The sequence below is a fragment of the Bos grunniens genome, chromosome 7, assembly GCF_055505025.1.
Source record: "Bos grunniens cultivar Pamir isolate PY7600 chromosome 7, Bosgru_T2T1.0, whole genome shotgun sequence".
Taxonomy (NCBI): domain Eukaryota; kingdom Metazoa; phylum Chordata; class Mammalia; order Artiodactyla; family Bovidae; genus Bos; species Bos grunniens.
In genome coordinates, this window is record NC_141171.1 from 36455054 (window position 1) to 36477636 (window position 22583).

Consider the following 22583-nt stretch of genomic DNA (forward strand, 5'->3'; position numbering starts at 1 on the left):
TTTGGAGTGGAAATTGGGAGTTACTTGCAATAATAGACTCAGAATACACTGGGACTCAAAGAGACACAAAGTTCATGCAGTCTGAAAATCCGCAAGATCATACACCATGCAGGAGACCTGGGTTCAATCTGTGGGTGAGGACGCTCTCCTGGAGGAATGCATAGCAACCTATTCCAGTATTCTTGCCTGGAAAATCCCATAGACAGAGAAGCCTGGCGAGCTACAGTCCATAGGGTTGCAAAGAGTTGGACACAACTGAAGTGACTTAGCACACATGCAATCACTACATTGATAAGAGGTTGCAATTAAATTTTTATTTCTTTTTGAGGTACAGAATTTTTTGTTCCAACAATAATAATTAGCAACAAGCAAATAAATATTTGAAAGAGATACTTGCAAAAATCAAAATAATATTTAAACATGGCTATAAATGCTATCACTTCATGGTTGCAAATATTTGGCAAATAAAAACAAAATAATGGACACTAAGGAATAGATGGATGACCAACCCTGGGCATTTTTCAATCTAATGTGAACCACTCTTTCATTTGATCTTCTAAGTTAGTAAAGTGTAACTAAAATCACATTAAATTATATACTAATCAGTGTTCATATTTGTTATTCTGTATTCATTCATGATCTACCATAAAGCTGTATCATAGATACTGATTTAAAGTATTTTATAAAATGACCTTATGCATGGCATTTCTGTTAATTAAAACAAGAGAAAGTAGCTTCAAAGCTTATTACTCATTTAATCTAACAGTTCAAAATCTATTTTTATAGATGTTTGAAGGAATAGCACACAAGCTTAATTTAATTGTAGATATCTTATTTAAAGAGCCAGAAAGACACTAATGCCCTTGATAAGCTTTTAAGAAAATTCTTGTCCAAACAGATGATGCTCGACCAGATGCCTTCCTATTCTCTTCATAAATGGCTATCTGCCAGTGAAGGGCCTTGCCTTAGTCCTCCTGCTAGACTCCTTGAATAGTTTACTTCTTGAGTTTTAATATGTATATACTCTGTTTAGATAGTAATTTAATACCAATGTACTTTTTGATTAACAAGAAGCATTTGCATTTTAATATTTCATTATCACATAAGCTTTCTGAATAAAAAATAAAAGGTAAACAAATAAATTTGACTGCTATTTTTAGAACTGTTCTGTTTTGTGAGCAAAATATTGAGATGATGTTCCATGTATACCTGTGGCTGATTCATGTTGATGTATGTCAAAAACCATCACAATTATGTAAAGTAATTATCCTCCAATGTAAATGAATTAATTGAAAAAATAATTATTTCAAGGCAATGGAATAGGTTTTCTTCCATAGATTTTAGAAGCTTTCATGAAGGTGGAATGCTAAGGTTCTAAGGAATTAATGTACATGAAAGCACTAACTCTACATATGCTATATTAACATTATGATGTTTGTAGACCTTCATTAAACACTGTCAGTATTTTTAGATGTATTTTCTACAATATTTTTCCTAGCAAATCAATCAAACAAAAATCACAATAAACAACCAAGAAATGAAGAGGGACAGAATCCACTTAAGTATCTTATTTTAAAAATGATATCCTAGTTCAATGCTCCACTGAAACAAGTCTTACTGAAGTCAATAATGATCTCAATTTTCCCAAATCTCATAGCCTTCATTTTACTTGAATTTTCAGCACCACCAACACTAAAACAATTCTTAAAACACTCTTCCCTTGGCTTTTATCATGCAATACTCTACTTCTTTACATCTATATATCTTAGTATATATTTTTCTTACTTTGTGTGTGTATGTTAGTCACTCAGTCATGTCCAGCTCTTTGTGAATACATGGACTGTGGCCCATGGAGGCTTCTCTGTCCATGGAATTCTCCAGGCAAGAATACTGGAGTGGGTTGCCATTTATCATACTATATATATTTCCTTCTATATATCTTCCCTATCATGTGCTTAATATTTACTTTGTAAGCACTTGATTTGTTTAATAAACATTAATATTTTAAAATCTTTTACCTTAAAGTCTCCCCTGTCATTATCCCATTCTTTCTCCTTCTATCATCCATGCACATAAATTATCCCATGTACAGATAATTCACAAATGTATATCCAAGTCCATGCTTCTGCTTTGGATCTGAAATTCTCCATTTATTATTTTCGCATTTGGACTTGGATGTCTCGGGGTGTTGATTCAAAATCAACACATCCAAAAGTGAACCCAAGAGTTCATTCAAAACACTGGTTCTCCATCGGTGTTTCTTTTATCCATGAAAGGCACTGCCATTTATCTACTCATTCAATCAGGACCCAGGAGTCAAGCTGACACTTCTCCCTACTTCACCCCTATATTTAATCTATATGGGAGACCTGACAAATTCACTAAATACATAGATAAATCTCTAGTTATAGACACAGATATACAGATGTTAAATCTGACATCTTTACAGAGATGCATTCAGGAAAAAAAAAAAAAATGGGGGATTTAACTCTCTCAAGAACAATTAAATTATAAAAGATCCAAGAGAACGGGAGTCAAGCTGCTAGGCTACTAAATGGGGTACTTAATACTGAGGTCTTTTCCAACTTTGAAATTCTTAAATAATTTACTGATTTTGGACCACAGAGCCTTCATCTGTCAAAAAGAAACTATTCTTTTACACCTTTCAAGATAGCCTAGGTTTTGATGGGTTTAAGCACTCTCAAATCTCAGTGGCAAAAAAATGATATGGTTTATTTTCAATTTCTGCTACAAGTACATCTTAAGTGGCTGAGGCTTCTATTATGCAGCATTCATATTCTAGAGACAAGCAAATGAGGCAGCCATGATTAAGTATGATGTCTGAAAGAAACTGTGGATCAACAATGAAAACTGTATCAGTCAACAAATATAGTGGCCCAGAAGTAACATATATCAGCCCTGTTCACAACTGATTTGCCAGAACATTCACATGTCCTCCTCCCCTCATAAAAGTGTATGTGCCTAGTAGGCAAAGAGCTGGAAATATTTGCTGAACAAATCTTAGTATATTACTCCTAAATATATTACTCAAAAGAACTGTTATTTTTTAAAAGATGTAATAAAAGATGAAACAGTTAATTCTTTGGATGTATTCATTATGAGCAAATCCTACTGATGCCCAAATCATTTTTCATACCTGAAATATTATATATGGGAGCAAATAATGTTTTACAACTTTAATTAAATTATAATTGTTAAAGATATTTCTATTTTTCAGCTCTTCAAATGTAAGCCTTCAGTCAGTTACCAACTCATCAACCATACAGGCCTGATTACTTGAGTTTCAATTACCATAACCTTGTCGTTGGGGAGATTTCATGGAAAGAAGAGCTTATCTAAAGAGAAAAACATCTCCCTAACTGGACATTACATACTTCTATATGTAAAATGCATAACCAACAAGGACCTACTGTATAGCTCATGGAACTCTATTCAATATTACGTGGCAGCCTGGATGAGAGGGGAGTTTAGAGGCGAAAGGCTACATGTGTGTGTACGGCCGAGTCCCTTTGATGTTCACCTGAAACTATCATAACATTGTGTGTTAACTGGCCATTGGAGAAGGCAATGGCCACCCACTCCAGTGTTCTTGCCTGGAGAATCCCAGGGACGGGGGAGCCTGGTGGGCTGCCGTCTATGGGGTCACACAGAGTTGGACACGACTGAAGTGACTTAGCAGCAGCAGCGTTACAAAAAGTTCTTAAAAAAAATTTTTTTTTAAAAAGAAACATCTTCCTTAGCCTTTGATCATTATCTCTCCTTCAGAACAGAGAAAGTCCTACTTCTTTGGGACTAAAGTCCAATGAAATATTCTAAATCCTCACCAGTATCTGATAGGTGTTGAAGGACAAATAACATAAATTTTGAGATTTTCTTGGTGTTCTTTCATTTTTAACTGTTCTGCTTTTCTTCCACTCTGTCTTGTTTTGTTTTTGGCAGGATTCATTTACTCTTTTTAGTAAGTGGCTAGAAGCAAAAGAATTGTATTTCCTCAACAATTTATCTGCTTAAAATTCAACAAGTTTGAAGGAAGAAATAATGCACAAAATTTCAAAAGTACTTGAACTTTAGTCAAATTCCCATTTCAGGATAACAAGAAGCAAATCAGTCAATATATGCTGCCTCTGGCAAGCTCTTTTTAAGTGAGACTATGGTTACAATCATCTGTAACTTGGTTTCCAGACTGTGTCAGAAAAAATGTCCTTTCCATTCAGTATGAAGGATCCTTCTTCTCAGCTATGTGAGTTTCCTGACAAGACGATTTTTAATGCTCTCTTTCAGTAGAACATTGAGTAACTGCAATTCCATGATCAGAGAACAGTATGCCTGATTGGCCAAGGTTATCGGAACGTTAGCTAAATTCTTCATCAAGGAAAAAGAGGCACTTAGATTCTTTCCCCACAGCTATAGCTAAACCATATAATATGACTTGCAAGTGTAGATCACATCCCATTATAATATTTATGGGTTATAAGTACTATTAAAAAAAAATGTCATGCAACCTAGAGTGGTGAGATGGGGTGGGAGGTGGAAGGGAGGTTCAAGAGGGAAGGAGCATATGTAAACTTATGGCTGATTCATGTTGATATATAGCAGAAGCCAACACAACATTATAAAGCAATTATCTTCCAATTAAAAATAAATTTTAAAAAATTGTTATGAGCCCCCTCCTGTCAATCTGTAAATGTAACTTTCATAGAAATTCTTTTTAACAGAAGATATTAAGTATAACTCAAAGTGCAAAATAATAGCTGTCCACTTTTGTGAACTGTTTAGCCTTATTAAAAGCATTCATTTCCGAAAGCCTCTTAACTATCACTGGGGTCATCAGAGGCTTTTATAAAATAAACTTGGATGTCCTTCTTTTTGAGCAGCACATTTTCATGGCATGTTATACACTTGGCTACTAAATTTTGACTGATCATCCTAACAGAACAGAGAATATTTCCTCCAGAGAATATTCCAAAATAAAATATTCTGGAAAATAAAATGTAGCCAGAAGCAATGAGTTAATAGCCGAAACATAAGTATGCATTTCCTTACCAATGATTAATCACTAACTGGTGTATATATAAACTTTATATAAGTGTTTGGGGTTTTTCTCTCTTCCTGTTTTTCATGGGTTTATAAAGAAATAGCTTGGAAATTAGTTGACAAAGGGATTTGGCTCCAGAAGAATGATAGCAAGCAGAGAAAAACATCAAGAAAGGTTTCTCTGTTGTGTGCTAGTAACAACTAATCAATTGCATATTTGCTATTTGTCTTTCATGGAAAGCTGTAATAGTTATTTTATTTTTGTAGATAATTAAGACAGTTTTTATTCAAACTATTTTCACCTCTCATGCTGATAAAATGTTAAAAAGCAGAGTGGGGAAAATCATATATTTGAAACCCCATGTCTCTAGTTGTGTTTGTAAAGTACATGACTCTGCAAACTCTACTGGCTCAGATTCTGGAATAGCCTTGTTATAATTCACTGTTATTATCTGTCTAATCAAAGGGTAAAGACAGTGATTTCTGCACTTAGGCAAAACTCTCCTTAGGCCCACGATTTCTGTTTCCATTTGTGGTGGGTTAGTGTACTGCCCTGGTTTCTGATTTCTTTGTTTGACAATCTCAAGCTGAAACTCATCTTTTCTGGGCCTCTGTCAGCACTGTGTAAACCTACTATGCCATATAAATAGTACTCAGGGGTCTTCCATGAAAAACTTTTGTATGTAGTAAATTCTATCACCAACCCAAACTCGGAGACCTCTCTTAGATGCTGACCCCACAGCCAGCCACTGAATGAGCCTTGCAGGAGCTGTGCATGATATAAAAACAGATTTATATTTATTATTTTCTTATGAAAATATTACCAGCTATACCATTTGAAAATGCTTATAAAAATCAAATTGCAAAGCTGAATTGAAATGAGAAATGTCACCAAGTCTTCAAGGAGAATTATTACCATGGAGAGGGTTCTTTTACATGTTTCCTTATATTTGGGGAATTGCTTAGAATGAGGTCATTATTGCTATGTTCTCTACAGACATAACTATCATTTAATAACAATGATAGAGATGGTAGAATTTAAAACACCATTTCTAATGTGGGACTCTGTATTCAAGGAACTTGAGAATACTGGAGACTGAAATGATAAGAGAAAATGAAAAGAGACGTTATTAGCACAGTAATATTAATTATTTGGGGTTACATACTTCCCCTCCTATGGTTAAATGTTGAGTTCAATCATGCCTATAAAAATGTTATCTAATGGTGAGCAACTGTTTTCCATTTGTACTGTAATGACTCTTTAAAAAAAAAAAGCAGGTTTATTACCTGAGTTATCTCAATAATTGCCAGAACACTGTAATTTGTCTGTGGCGCACAAGTCAAAACAAGGAAATAAAGCTAAAGTGACTATTAGGCTGAGGTACATCAACCTTCTGTAAGCACTGAGGCTTCATGCCTTTGTCAATAATGAAAAGTAAGGACTACAGTTTTGTTTTTTTTTTAATTGGAATATAGTTTTTTTACAATGTTAGTTTCTGCTGTATAATGAAGTGAATCAGCTATGTGTATACAAATATCCCCTCTTTTTTAAAATTTCCTTCCCATTTAGATCACCAAAGGACATTGAGTAGAGTTCTCTGTGCTATACAGCAGGTTCTCATTAGTTATCTGTTTTATACCTAGTACTGTATATATGTGTAAGGACTAAAGATTTTCATGAAGAGGATTCAACTCACTCTTTTGAGATGACTAAGTATAATTGTGTCCAAAGGCAGGAAGATGAGCAAAGGACTTTGCCTTTGCTTCTAGCTTCATTCTTTCATTTAATCACTTCCTCATTTAACAGTTTCCTGTTCTGTACATCAAGCTTTGTACAAGGCACTAGTGATATGTAGAAAAAGATACAGATCCTGTCTCCAAGGAGATCCCAGGGATTTGGGTGAGGGATGCAATGCCAGTAGAAGGAGGGGCTTACTCAGAACCATGGGACATTTTGAATAAACATAATTATTATGCAACATAATTATAATCAAAGCTTTAGTATAACAGGGTGTATTTTGGACAAGTGAACATCAGGGATTGTTTGGTTTATTCCCTTGCTTAGCTCTGACCTCTACCCCTTCTGTATGGCTTCTCTGGTGGCTCAGGTGGTAAACGTACATAAATTACCATAAAGAATCTGCCTGCAATGCAGGAGACCAAGCTTCAGGAAGATCCCCTGGAGAAGATCCCTTTTGGTTACTCACTCCAGTATTCTTTCCTAGAGAATTCCATGGCCAGAGAAGCCTGGTGGGCTACAGTCCATGGGGTCACAAAGAGTTGGACATGAATGAGTGACTAACAGTTTCACCCTACCCCTTCTGAGTGTAACAGTACAGAAATAATTTAGAGGTTGAAAGAGTAAATAGTTAAAGAGCGGCTTTTAGACATCTCAAAAACACAATCCTTTTATAAGTGAAAATATATTTGAACCACAGCCATCTGAGGAAATTTGGAATTTTTTGGTTCTTCTTTTACAGAAGCCACATTCCCAGACTAAAGTTATTTTATTTGATCTGTAGAAAAAATGATAACAAGCCCTCTGAAGTTAACATTTCCTACTCTTTTACTAGGAATTAAATTTTAATGAATTATTTTATTTTAAAAATACATTATAAATGCTGATTTTATAAAATGTTATTAGGCTGGGCAGGACAGGGAAGAAGGCCATAAGAGTGTGGCTAATTTTGGTGACAATTTTCAACTAATATATCATAGTCAACATATACATAGTCAAAACTTATAATTTCTAACTAAAGATTACACATTTGAATATTTTTTTTTCTACTCAAAAAATATTTAGTGAATATCTACTATGCGCCAACAGTGATATAAAAGCTGAGGATAAAAAGTAAGAGAAACAAGAAATAAAACCCCTAGTTTTATGAGGTGCACATTTTAGAGGGGGACATACAAAATGCAAATGGATAAGTAATAGATAAAATATCTCATATTTGATTTTTATTATCATAAAAAGTGAGTGACCATTACAAAATTGAGATAGTCTCATAGATTCCTGAGGGTGCAGCAAGAAAATCTTGCCTTTGTTTAGTTCATTGAGTTATATTTATACATTGTAAACTGAGATTTAAGTAGAAAATCATAGAATGTTTCTTCCTACATGCACTTTAGACTCCAGTACCTTCAGACTAATAACTGTGTATTATAGTTGAAGGAGCTGCAAGACACAGATGTAGAGTGATTAGGGAAGGACAAAGACAAGAGGAGAGATAAAAGCAGGAATAGTAGAGGAACTTGAAACTTCTGGCATCTATGCTAAAATTCCTCTCTGCTGCTGCTCCTGCTAAGTTGCTTCAGTGGTGTCCGACTCTATGTGACCCCATAGACTGGATTATGCAGACACCAGGCTCCCCTGTCCCTGGGATTCTCCAGGCAAGAACACTGGAGTGGGTTGCCATTTCCTTCTCCAAAATTCCTCTCTAGATTAGCATAAATGCTCACCCCAAAGATTATCCTATACATCATGTTTGGCTGTCAACAAAAAAATTATAAGGCACATCAAAGGCAAGAAAAACACACTCTAAACACAAGCACCAGAACTAGACTCAGATAGGATGCAAATGTAAAAAATAATAGATAAGGAATCTGAAATAATCATACTTAATATGTTAACCACTTTAATAAACAAATTGTGTAGCATAAGAAATCAAATGAGTAATATACACAAACAGAAAGTCTAAGAACTCAATAATAGAGCACAAAAAATGCTAGGGGAAAAAAATAGCAAAACTGAAGAATGACTACAGTGGGCTCATCAGTAGATTCAGCATAGACAAGCAAAGGATTTCTGAGCTTGAAAACAGTTGAAGAGAAACCTCACAGTCTGAAATTCATGAAACAAAAAATAAACAAGGAGAATATAATATCAAAGAACCATGAAACAATTTCAGTAGGTAAAACATACATGTAATGGTAATTCCAGAAGAAGAAAGAGAGAAGAGAACAGAATAAATATCTGAAGTAATAATGGCAATGTAGTGTCCTAGATGGGATCCTGAAATAGGAAAAGAATGATAGGTAGAACTGTGAAAATCTGAATAAAATACAGTCTTTGACGCATAGTATTTATCAATATTGGTTCATTCATTGTGATAAAAATACCATATTAACACAAAATGCTAATAAATGGGGAAACTGGATATAGAGTATACAGGGGCTATATAGTCATCGGGTAACATTAGTTTTCCAGAGAAAAAGAATACACACACACATAGTGAGGAAATCACTCACTTGATTATATAGATTGATAAGTCCCACTATCTGCCCTCTATAAGCTAGAGACTCAGGAAGCCCAGTGGTTACTTCAGCCTGAGTCTAAGGACTTGAGAACTGGGGGTAGAGGGTGGGGTGTAGGATGATTTAAATTCCAGACCAAGGGAGGGCAGGATATAAAATAGCTCCAGCAGAGAAAGTGTGGGGGAGGGAAGTGATGAAATCCACATCTCTCTGCCTTTAGTTCTATTCAAGGCCTTCAAATAATTGGATGATGCTCACCACATTGGGCAGAGTAATCTACTAAGTCCACTGATTTAAATGCTGATCAGTCCAGACACAGAGAGGAGGAAAGCACAGGAGAACCACTAATAGTCCCAGAAAGAATGAAGCAGTTGGGCCAAAGTAGAAACAACTCTCAGTAGTGGATATCTGGTGGTGAAAGTAAAATTCAACGTGCCAAAGAATAGTATTGCATAGGAATCTGAAATGTTATGTCCATGAATCAAGGTAAATTGAACATGGTCAAGCAGGGGATGCTAAAAATAAACGTCAACATCTTAGGTTTCAGGAACTAAAATGGACAGGAACAGGCAAATTTAATTCAGATGACCTTTATATTAACTACCATGGGCAAGAATCCCATAGAAGAAATGGAGTAGCCCTCATAGTCAACAAAAAAGCCCAAATTGCAGTAGTTGGGTGCAACATCAAAAATGACAGAATGATCTCGGTTCATTTCCAAGGCAAGCCATTCAACATCACAGTAATTCAAGTCTATGCCCCTACTGCTGATGCTGAAGAAGCTGACCAGTTCTATGAAGACCTAGAAGACTTCCTAGAACTAACACCCCCAAAGGATGCTCTATTTATCATTGGGGATTGGAATGCAAAAGTAGGAAGTTAAGATATATCTGGAGTAACAGGCAAGTTGGGCCTTGGAGAACAAAATGAAGCGGAGCAAAGGCTAACTGAATTTCTGCCAAGAGAATGCACTAGTCATAGCAAATACCCTTTTTCAATGACACAAGAGACAGCTTTACACATGGAAATCAACAAATGGTCAATACTGAAATTAAACTGAGGGTTTTGCATTCAATATGTCAGCAAATCTGGAAGACCTAGCAGTGGTCACAGGACTGGAAAATGTCAATCCTCATCCCAATTCCCAAGTATGGTAGCACTAAAGAATGTGCTAACCATTGGACAGTTGCACTCATCTCCCATGCTAGTAAGGTCATGTTTAAAAGCTTGCATGCTAGGCTTCAGCATTATGTGAACCAAGAACTTTCAGATGTCCCAGCTGGATTTATAAAAGGAAGAGGAAGTAGAGATCAAATCACCAACATTTGCTGGATCATAGAGAAAGCAAGGGAATTCCAGAAAAACATCTACCTCTGTTGCATTGACTACACTAAAGCCTTTGACTGTATGGATCATAATAAACTGTGGAAAGTTCTTAAAGAGATGGGAATACCAGACCATCTAACCTGTCTCTTGAGAAACATGTATGCAGGTCAAGAAGCAACAGTTAGAACCCTATATAGAACAACTGATTGGTTCAAGATTGAGGAAGGAGTAAGGCAGGGTTGTCTGCTGTTACCCTGTTTATTTAATCTATACCCTGAGCAAATCATGAGAAATGTGGGGCTGGATGAGTTACAATTTGTAATTAAGATAGGTGGGAGAAACATCAACAACCTCAGATTTGCAGATAATACCACTCTAATGGCAGAAAGCAAAGAGGAACTAAATAGCTTCTTGATGAGGGTGAAGGAGGAGAGTGAAAGAGCCAGCTTAAAACTAAATATTAAGAAAACTAAGATTATGCCATCTGGCCCTATTACTTCATGGCAAACAGAAGGGGAAAGGGTGGAAATAGTGACAGATTTCCTCTTCTTGGGCTCTAAAATCACTGTGGATGGTGACTGCAGCCATGAAATCAGAAGATATATGCTTCTTGGTAAGAAATCTATGACATACCTAGACAGTATGTTGAAAAGCAGAGATATTACTCTGCCAACAAAGGTTGGTATAGACAAGGCTATGGTTTTCCCAGTGGTCATACACAGTTGTGAGAGCTGGACCATAAAGAAGGCGGAGTGACAAAGAACTGAAGCCTTCAAACTGTGGTGCTGGACAAGACTTCTGAGAGACCCTTGGACAGCAAGGAGATCAAACAATTCAACCATAAGTGAAATCAGCCCTGAATATTCGTTGGAAGGACTGATGCTGAAGCTGAAACTCCAGTACTTTGGTCATCTGATGTGAATAGTTGACTCATTGGAAAAGTCCCTGATGCTGGGAATGATTGAGGGCAGAAGGAGAAGAGGGATGGCTGGATGGCATCACCAAAGCAATGGACATGAGCTTGAACAAAGTTTGGGAGCTGGTGAGGAACAGGGAGGCCTGGTGTGCTGTAATCCATGGAGTCACAGAGAATTAGACATGCCTGGGTGACTGAACACCACCACCACCACCACCCACATTGGGCAGCATAATCTACAGAGCCCAATGATTTAAAAGCTAATCTCTCCAGACATCATCACAGACACACCCAGAAATAATATTTAATCCAGGCAACCCCTAGCCAGTCAACTTGACAGATAAAATTAACCATCACAGAAGTTCTCAGTAATATCTTTGCAATGTTCAATAACTTTTAATTTTAGAATAGTTTTATGTTTTTTAAAAAAGAATTCAGAAATATATTAGCCAATGAAAATTTATGAATTTCAATTTGATTTTGATAATTGAAAAACTATGACATGTATGAGGTAATTAGAACTGTTAACACTGATTGGCTATTTAATATTATTAAGTACCATCTGTAAGTTTTTGGATAGTATTTTATTTTCTTAAAAAAAGAATACTTTTGCAATAGCAACGCAAACTGAAATATCCAAGGATGCTCAATGTAATGTCAGGGATTAGCTGTGAATTAAGAGTGGATTGGGGGAAGTAGGTAAATTTATGGATGGAGCCAGACTTGCAAGAGTTAAAGGTTGTTTCCAACGGGTTATGGGTGCATGGGTCACACCCTGCTGTTCTGCGCTGTTCCATTTTGTATATGGTAGACATCTACCTAACAAAAGGATTTTTTTAAAAGTCTCATAAGGAAACATGCACAGCTTCTTAACCTCTATGAGGGCCTAAGAGTAAACAAAAGTTTAAAAAGACTAAACTTCTCTCAAGATTAATAAAGAGCAGTTTAGTAAAATCACTTAAAATTATACAAACTCAGATTCTTTAAATACAATAATTTCATTATCCTTGACAACAACAACAAAATACCCTTCATTAGCAGACCATCTGGATGCTCATCTTGCCACCATACCTTTCATTCCTATCTGTACAGATACCAAGATAAAGAATAGCAATCCATACAGATAAAAAAGGTGGCCCTGCCCTGAAATAATACTGAATTAGACTAGCATATGGCAAGCAACAGGGAGATAAACAGCTGGAATGCCAAGTAAAACATCACAGGGCTACATATGAGTGAGGCCAACCAGGGGACCTAGGGTACAGACTTTCTACCTCCTCAAAAGCATTGTAAATAATTAGTAATGTGTGTGTGTAAAGCATTGCAAAAAAAATTAGTAATGGGTGTGTGTGTGTGCCTTTTAAAGAACATGACTTATAGTACAGATAAGATGAAAGCCTAAATTAGTACAAAAAATAAATTTTTTTATCATATCTGTTTTCCTAACTAGCAAAGCCAGTCTTTAGAGAAATATATTATACTTCTTAATGTGTCTATGAAACTACAGATGAATAGACTATACACAAATACACAGTTATTTTACATTAAAAATGAAGAATAAGACATATTAAATGTAAACCTCATGTTGAAATAAATGCAATGAAAATTTGGGAGAAAAAAATAGAGCTTTTATGAAACCCTATGGAGGGCTCTCAGGTGTAACTGAAACTCAACTGTATAATAAAAGAGGTTTAAAACTATTCTGGCTTAAGGCTTTTTACACATCATTAATATCTACCACTTCAAGTCACTTCAAATTAGGCATCCCAGCAGTTAAATTCATAGTTTCCTTGCTTCAAGAAAAGAATAAAAAATGTGAGACCAAAAAAAAAAAAAAAATTAAAAATACAGCATTTCAGTACTGAAATACAGGAATCTGGAACAAGAAACCTAATGGATTATAGAAAGAGAAAGAATCGGGCATCCTGAGCACAGAAGACTTTCTCTGTCCCCTGTTTCATTTTGTAGGAAACAGGCCTCAGCCTCCAAGACCTTCTCTGAGTTCCAAAGAAAGTAAGATATTGCTAAGTCGTGTCTGACTCTTGTGATCCATGGACTATAGCCTGCAAGGCTCCTCTGTCCATGGGATTCTTCAGGCAAGAATACTGGAATGGGTTGTCATTTCCTTCTCCAGGGGAACTTCCCTCCCCAAGAACTGAACCCAGGTCTCCAGCATTGAGGGAAGATGCTTTACCAACTGAGCTTTAAAGCAATTGCTATTCAGGGAAGGGAGAGGATGCAGAGAAAAGGTAGCAGCAGTCAAGAGACAATAGTGCAGCCTTGGATTTTGGTTCCCCCTCAAGGGATGCACATAACAGTATCTTTGAGCTCTTCTGCAGAGCTAAAACTTCCAACAAATGGAAGATGTTAACTACTTAATGAAACATTCTTCATTCCAGAAAGAAGGCCACAGTTTGATAATCTCAGAATCTCCTCAGGAGACCACCTGAGGCCAGATTAAGGCAACACAGGCCCTTTGATTCTTGACCTGCAGGTCAAGAAGCAACAGTTAGAACTGGAAATGGAACAACAGACTGGTTCCAAATTGGGAAAAGAATATGTCAATGCTGTATATTATCACCCTACTTATATAATTCATATGCAGAGTACATCTTGTGAAATGCCTGGCTGGCTGAAGCATAAACTGGAATCAAGATTGCACGGAGAAATATCAATAACCTCAGATATGCAAATGACATCACTCTTATGGCAGAAAATGAAGAACTAAAAGTCTCTTGATGAAAGTGAAAGAGGAGAGTGAAAAAGCTGACTTAAAACAGCATACAAAAAACCAAGATCATGGCATCGGGCCCCATCACTTCGAGGCAAATAGATGGGAAAACAATGAAAGACTATTTTCTTGGGCTACAAAATCACTGCAGATGACTGAAGCCATGAAATTAAAAGATGCTTGCTCCTTGGAAGAAAAACTATGACCAACTTAGACAGCATATGAAAAAGCAGAGACATTACTTTGCTAACAAAGGTCCGTCTAGTCAAAGCTATGGTTTTTCCAGGAGTCATGTAAGGATGTGAGAGTTGAATCATAAGGAAGGCTGAGCACCAAAGAACTGATGCTTTTGAATTGTGGTGTTGAAGAAGACTCTTGAGAGTCCCTTGGACTGCAAGGAGATCCAACCAGTCAATCCTGAAGGAAATCAATCCTGAAAATTCATTGGAAGGACTGATGCTGAAGCTCCAATATTTTGGCCACCTGATGGTGTAAAGACGATTCATTAGGAAAGACCCTGATGGTGGTAAAGATTGAAAGTAGGAGAAGGAGGGGATGACAGAGGATGAGATGGTTGGATGGCATCACTGACTCAATGGACATGAGATTGAGCAAGCTCCAGGAGATGGTGAAGGACAGGGAAACCTGGCATGCTGCAGAGCATGGGGTTGGAAAAAGTCAGATAGGACTGAGTGACTGAACAGCAAGGCCGTTTATACACCCTGATCCTTATCAGCAACTGCACCCTTAAACTACAGCTATAAAACTCCTCACCTGGGACTTCCTTAATGGTCCAATAGATAAGATTCAGCACTTCTGAAGGAGGGAACAGAACAGGCTCTATCTTGAAAACAGGACCCCATCCTGGGCGGGACTGTGGACTTTGAGCTATATGCCCAGTATCTATGGAAATGACAGAACAACTGGAAAACCAGACCCCTGGAAGGAAGAGCTCCAGGGCTCTCCATTGCCTAAAAGAATACCCTAATTATCTGTGTAACTGAATAGAATCATACATTCTATTATGCTTATTGGGGTATGACCACAGGCCTATTGATAATTGTCCACTGTTAACTACCTAGGCTTAAGGCATATGATCACAGATTAACTTTGATTATATCTTTCTCTTTCCTTTGTTCAGACTAGTTTCAAGGAACCTTATGCACTTAAGATATATAAGGTTTTCACAATAACTGGTTGGGGTCCTTGGCTAAGAGGAGACTCTGCCTTGGGCCCACCAGTATAATAAATTGCGCTCCACTATCTGCATTGTCTTTCTGAGTTTGTTTCCCGGAACATGTAGCTATAGCACAAGGAACATGGCTTAGATCCCTGGTCAAGGAGCTAAGATTTTACACACCATGTGGCATGGCCTATAAATAAATAAAATGTTAAAAAAATGAACGTCTCCTCACAAAAATATCCACCCAGGTTGGGACACACAATTTTTCAGGGCATGGGCCCACTGTTTCCCCTTTGCCTGGCAAAGCAATAAAGCTATTCATTTCTACTTCACTCCAGGGGATCTCACCAACCCAGGGATCTAACCCTCCTCTCTTGGGTCTCTTGCATTGGCAAGCATTTTCTTTACCACTGTGCCACCTGGAAAGCTCTTCGACATCAACACTGAATTGAAATTCTGTGGCTCTACAGATGTCATCTCACTTCTATAATTTTCAGTTTTGTGAAGATAGGTAATGGTTGAAGATGTATAAAATTGTAAGCCATGTTGAACAAAGAGGATGAGCTTCTATATGGTGGTGACAAGACTCATGGGAGATGAGCCATCACTAGCTGACTCTGAGTTAGAGCTGTTGACTAAAAAAGATATGCAATGTGAGAAGTGCAAATTAAGTTTTATTGGGGGCAAAATGAGGACTTTAGGCTGGAAGACAGCATCTCAGAGAGCTCTGAGGTGGTGGGGAAGGTCAATATATATGATATTAGTGAAGGGGAGTTCAATGCAGTCAAGCACTTATTTTACAAAAGGTTTTCTGCTAGTCATCAGGAGCTGACATCATCATGAATGGATTTAGTGCTTTCCTAGATATAAGGAGATGCAAGGATTGGGACCATGAAATCGGTTCATGAAAATATATAAGTATTAATATCTAAAGTCCTGTTCCACCAATTTCCCTGGAGCACAAAGTGCTTCATTCTCCACCCAGAACTCTCTTCAGGGCATGTCAAAGATCAACAACTGTGGCAGCACAGAATTCAATCTCTGCAGAGGCAGATGGCAAATGCCCTTGGAAAGCACTAATTTGTAGTTTATAGGCTTTTCAAAATAAGGCATCTCCATGTTGAAAAGGAAATGGGAAACTCATAATAATTCATTCTACTGAGATTTGGGGGGATAGTTTATAATTTGAATTCATATGTGATGTATATGTGAGACAATTCATATTTTATAGCAAGAAAAATTTAAACACAAAAAATTTTCTCTGCCCTTTGGCCTCCTCTCTCCCTTCAGTGTGTACTGTGTACCTACATGATGCGTGGATCAAGCCTCCCCCAATAGAGGAATACCTGCTCAACCACAAAGAGCAACATTCTTCCAGAATCTACAAGACAAAGTGGAAAACTAACCTTCCTTCTTGATCTGGTAAGGGTTCACATAATCCACCAGGACGATCCCTAGATCTGGATTATGTAAACTGTCAATAAAATATATCCTTTAATGTACAGCTCTCTATCTTAATGGAGAAGGAAATGGCAACCCACTCCAGTATTCTTGCCTGGAGAATCCCATGGACGGAGGAGCTTGGTGGGCTACAGTCCATGGGTCGCAGAGTCGGACACGACTAAGTGACTTCACTTTCACTTTCATTTTCTCTATCTTAAAAAACTTACATAACTGTGCCTTGATTTTCAACTGGCACAACAGTGCCCAGAGCTTTCTGAGATGCTCTTCCTAGGTTATAATTGTCATATTTGGCTTGAATAAAATTTTACAATTTTTTCTTAGATTGATTAAGTTTTGTTGATGATGCATGTTATATTTTGCTCTGTGTTAGCATATGTCCACACAGATTTCTTTGCAATGGGCTATTATTTAAGAGTATGGAGGAAAGTTAAGCATAAGTCCTGATAACCAAAACTGTTTTCCAGAATGAATTTACCCTCTCAAAAAATGTATAGATATATGGCCCAGATTATGGCAGTGGGCATAGGTCATTTTGAGCTGTGAAGCTTAAGGAAACAGAAATTTCAGAAACATTTGGGAGTCAAGGAAATAACCACAAACATTATTGTGGTATAAATCATGGGAATTTTTGTTTATACCATCAGAAAGATATAGGGAAGTTTATTTGTGAACACCTGGAAGACAACCAAAAAAAATGGAAAAAGAAAATGAAGAAAGACATGAAATTATTTCTTCAATGTAGATTTTGTTGCCAAGAGTTTCAATTAAGGAAGAAAATGCAATAGATGGATTTAGTGACTGTTAAAGTTTTTAATACATGGCCTCAAGGCATCTTACTGAATATTTAACTTAAATTGGCTTGAAAATGAACACTATCACCTCATAGAAACTGGAAGCTTGGCTGAGAGAAGATAAACTACAAATGCTGATCAAACCAAGGTAAATGAAGTGACTAAAATTGTAGACACTTAAGTCAATATTTGGCTTATTTTCCCTGCAAATGTTTTCTCTTACAAATGTAGTGATGGTATGTTCACATGGGTGATATTCCCTGCTCCTTTAAAACAAATGTCTTACCAGAAGAGATGATACACAGACTACAGTAGATGCAATCACAATTTCCTTTTGTTATAGCGAGGATAAAGTTCATACTAAGTAAGCAAAGAGCATGTATAAACAAGAACAGGAAGGAAAACACATCCCCAAAATGGCATATACAGTTTATCAGGATAAATACAGAAATGTGTCAAGAAGAGCCAGGAGTGGAATTGGCAGCCGCTCTCTTCTCTGTAGACGTGGTCAAATCAAACCTATTTCTAAATTCATAAGTGTAACTGAGCAGAACCCTTCCTGGGACAGCCTCTTGCCCCATATCCTCTGCTTTAGCTCCTTTCTGAAATACCTAGACAGCAGATGATGCACATTTCCTGAGTTGCTTTACAGATGGTAAAACCCCCATCAACCGAAAGACCCTAAGGGCTTGATGACCTTGAGTTCAAATCCCTAGGTCTACTAGAACCTAAGGATTAATGATGTTAACTCTGAGACATGGTTCTGTTACCTAAACACCAATCAATCAGAGGACTATTCATGAGCTGATCACAAACCCTGAAATTCCCCTTCCTCACCTTGACTTTAAAAATGCTTTCCTGAAATCCATTGGGTGGGGGTGAGGGGGGCGTTGGGCTTTTTGAGCACTAGCTGTCCCAGACAACTTATATGATGCCTTATAATAAATACTTCATTTCCTTGACTGCTACCCAGTGCCAGCAGATTGACTTTATTGGGCATGGGTGAGTAGACTTGAGTTTGGTTTGGTAACAAAAATAGCTGCATTCAAGTGTCCTTAAAATGACTTAAGAGGCCAAAAATCACAGTTGCTTAAACCACCAGGATTTTGTCCAGGGGATAAAATCTGTGAATAATGTAATCATAGAGGAAATAAAAATGTATTTTAAAGGAGGAGGGAGAAGATGACATCAGCACAGTTGAAAGAGAAGCATTTTCCGGTTGAAGTATAGAGTTCTATCCCATGTACATTCATGATGCATAGCTCCAAGCCCGATATTCTTCTTGCAGCCAAGCTGCCTAGAGTAAGGAAAGATTTACCTCCACTGAGAGCACCTTGCTGGGGATGGTATCAAAGAGAATGCTGCAAAGGAAGCTGAAGAAGAAATAAAATTTTTATTGCCATTTGAGAAAGTTTAGTAGATACATACTGCCCTTTCTCTAATAAGGGTAAAAGGAAATTATGGTCCAGAGTTGAGCTCCCTTAAAATAATTTTTGACACACTTATTTTTTAATATTATGAAAACAAATGAGGAAATACCAAAAGAGCTATGTGAAGTAACTCTCTAATATTTCTAATCCTAAAAGTTAGGTTAAAAATAATAATTTCATAATCTAACTCCAGTTTTCCCCACCTGCCTTTAAGAGAAAGATTATAAACTGGCAGTTCATGAATAAGTCTAGCCCATCCAATATGCCACCAAAGTTTTTTCAAAATAATACATTTTATATCAACATTTAAAAATTGGGTTAAAAATCTATTTTTAATCTTTTATTTGGATTTTTAAAAAAAAGACTAGGAATCCTAGGACACATCAGCTGAAGTTAAGTTGCTAAAGCCAGCTTTCAATAAAGCAGACCTCTTACCTCCCAACATTTCCCACCTGAGTCACTTTTTCCTTTTATTTCTACTGCATGCCCTTGCAGGCCGGAGAAGGAAATGGCATCCCACTCCAATACTCTTGCCTGGAAAATCCCATGGATGGACGAGCCTGGTGGGCTGCAGTCCATGGGGTCGCTAGGAGTCAGACATGACTCAGCGACTTCACTTTTACTTTTCACTTTCATGCCTTAGAGAAGGAAATGGCAACCCATTCCAGTGTTCTTGCCTGGAGAATCCCAGGAATGGGGGAGCCTGGTGGGCTGCCGTCTATGGGGTCACACAGAGTTGGACACGAATGAAGCGACTTAGCAGCAGCAGCCCTTGCAGGCATCTGATATCTTCAGTAATGCAAACTCATGTGCTTATTGATACATTACATTCTTTAAGTAGAAAATAATTGTTCATTAATATTTGACATGTAATATTAAAAAAAAAAGTTCTAGTTGCATACTATGAGGAAATAAACCACAATGAGTTTCCTGTGTTTTCAATGACGACTGGTTGAATACATTAAGAATGCACCCACATGAGCTGGAGATTTAGGATCTAGGAAAGATGACCTAGGTTCCGCCATCTTTCCAACACTTAAAAAAGAACAAAAACAAATCACTGAATCAACAAGCCAAACACTGTACTCTTCTCAAAGTAGGGTTGGATATCAATTTCCTTTGTAACACCTGCTAGTTAACTACTCTGCTCAACCAAATTTCCGGTATTTTTTTTAAACTTGTTAAACATAAGTTACTTTAAATCCTAAAAGGCTGAAGCAACTAAGGGTTTTATAAGGGTAAGACTCTGTCAAGAAGTAAAATATATCTGGGCTTCCCTGGTGGCTCAGATGGTAAAGAATCCACCTGGGTTCGATCCCAGGGTTAGGAAGATCCTCTGGAGGAGGGCATGGCAATCCACTCTAGTATTCTTGCCTGGAAAATCCCAGGGACGGAGGAGCCTGGTGGGCCACAGGCTCTTTCTATGGGGTTGCAGAGAGTCAGACACGACTCAGCGACTAAGCACTATTAAAAAATATCTAGAAAACTGAAAAGCCAGGTGGAAAAATGACAACAGCTTGGAGAATAAAGCAGGACTCTCAGAATCCATTTAGCCTAAACATTCCTCAGTGTCTGTCCTGCAATATAACCAAACACTGCTCAGTTAATCAGAAGTGATTAAAATTATGAGTGGCCCAACTGGCTATGTCCCCTTCTTAGATCTACATCATACCCTGCTATTCTGCACAGCAAGTCCTAATTGGTCTATCCCAGGTCTATGCCATGGTTGGGTTTGCAACACCAAGCTGCTGGCATTCATTCTGCAAGTGACTTCTGAGACCACTCAAGAGAATGCAACCATGAAACAGTCCATCACTGAAGTTGCCAGAGGGCAACAAAAACTTCACTGGCCTGATTCTAGGAGCCATCCTGGCAGTTGTCCCCAAGTCAGGGTAACAGGGCAGGTATGACAGAATCCGGAGCTAGAAGCTGCCTGGAATGCTCTGGCAAGCTCCCTTCCACTCAGTTGCCTTCGGCACCCTCCTCACTGAAGGCCCAAATATCCCAATTAGGTGCTAACAAAGAGCAAGCTGAGCAAATACATCAGGCAGAGGGCTCTGCTGGGAAAAGAGGTGCTTTCACATTGATGCAAGCCCTGGAGCTGTTGAAGTCAAGCACTAGGTACTCTCACAGCAAGTACGCTGAGTATGTGTGAGGACTGCCAAAGCTCTCAGGGCACCAGGTTATTCCACCAACTCCAGAGGACTGCTGCCTCTGCTCTGCCAGAGGGCCAGGAATCACTGAGAGAATACCAGTGATAGATAGGCCAGAACTCAGAGGTAGTTCAATAGCAGAGAGAATGAAATCACAAGTCACACAGTGCATGAACTCTTCCCTCCTCTGCTCAGTGGTAAAGAATCTGCTTGCCAATGCAGGAGACCTGGGTTTGATCCCTGGGTGGGGAAGACCCCCTGCAGGAGGAAATGGTAACCCACTCCAGTATTGCCTGAAAAATCCCATGGACAGAGGAGCCTGGGAAGTGGAGCCTGGGAGGCTACAGTCCACCGGGTCGCAAAGAGTAGGATACAACAGAGCATGCACATAGGCAAAATATAGTAACTATAGAAGTATGCAGTAATGTGAATGAATTCAGTTTGCTGTATTTGTGATATCATCCATTTTTGTTAGAATGAGATTTTTTTACTTTATTCTCACAACGTGGGTGCACATCTCTGGGCAAATACTGTTCTTTATCATCCGTATAGAGAAAAATAATAATACATCACAAAGAATAACTTCAAGGCAAATACCAATGTTTGCCCTTGTCTACAGAATCTTTTAGCAATGACCTGATGCTGATTAGAAACCTAAAATGTGCTATATACTTATATGATGGATAAGAAGAAATATTAGGAAAACAAGAGATGCTTTCCATCTTGTTTAGATGCTTAGCAAAACCAACTTTAGTCAAATTTTCTTTCAGAAACTTAACTATTAGGGTAATTTTTTTTCTTATGGAATTTCTACAATTAATTTGGCCATTACTTGATATTTATAGAGTACGTTAAAATTTCCTAGTGTTTTACAATTGTTGCTTATTTTTTCTTTACAACATTCCCGAAAGGTGTAAGCAGTAAAACTTCTCACCAGAAACAGAACAGGAAATTCTAAACTGCCATTAGAAAAGATATTCTTATAAGGTGTTCTGGGTGGCAAACAGAGTAAGGAAGTCAGCTGCTTATATGCGTTTTACCAGGTTAATTTGGAGTAAAGTCTGCCAACATTTATTTAAACTCAGGTGTTACATTAATCTTCCCTGGTTTAATTATGATGAATTATAACAAACCCTGGCAAGGAACTAGAGTTTAATACAGGGGTCCTGAGACTGAGTCCAGAGCTAGAAGGACCTATAGAGGTCATTAATTCCAGAATAGCTGTGAAAGGCAGTCCATCTCTGATAGATGGGAATTGATTTTAAAATTTTCCAAAT

At 37.7% G+C, this 22583-nt stretch overlaps 1 protein-coding gene across 26 annotated transcripts in view; it reads right to left on the reverse strand.

Annotated features, from left to right (window-relative positions):
* LOC147369038 (uncharacterized) overlaps nucleotides 1–22583 on the reverse strand; it is a 1156454-nt gene that overhangs the window by 346621 nt on the left and 787250 nt on the right. The gene's annotated exons all lie outside the window — the stretch shown is intronic.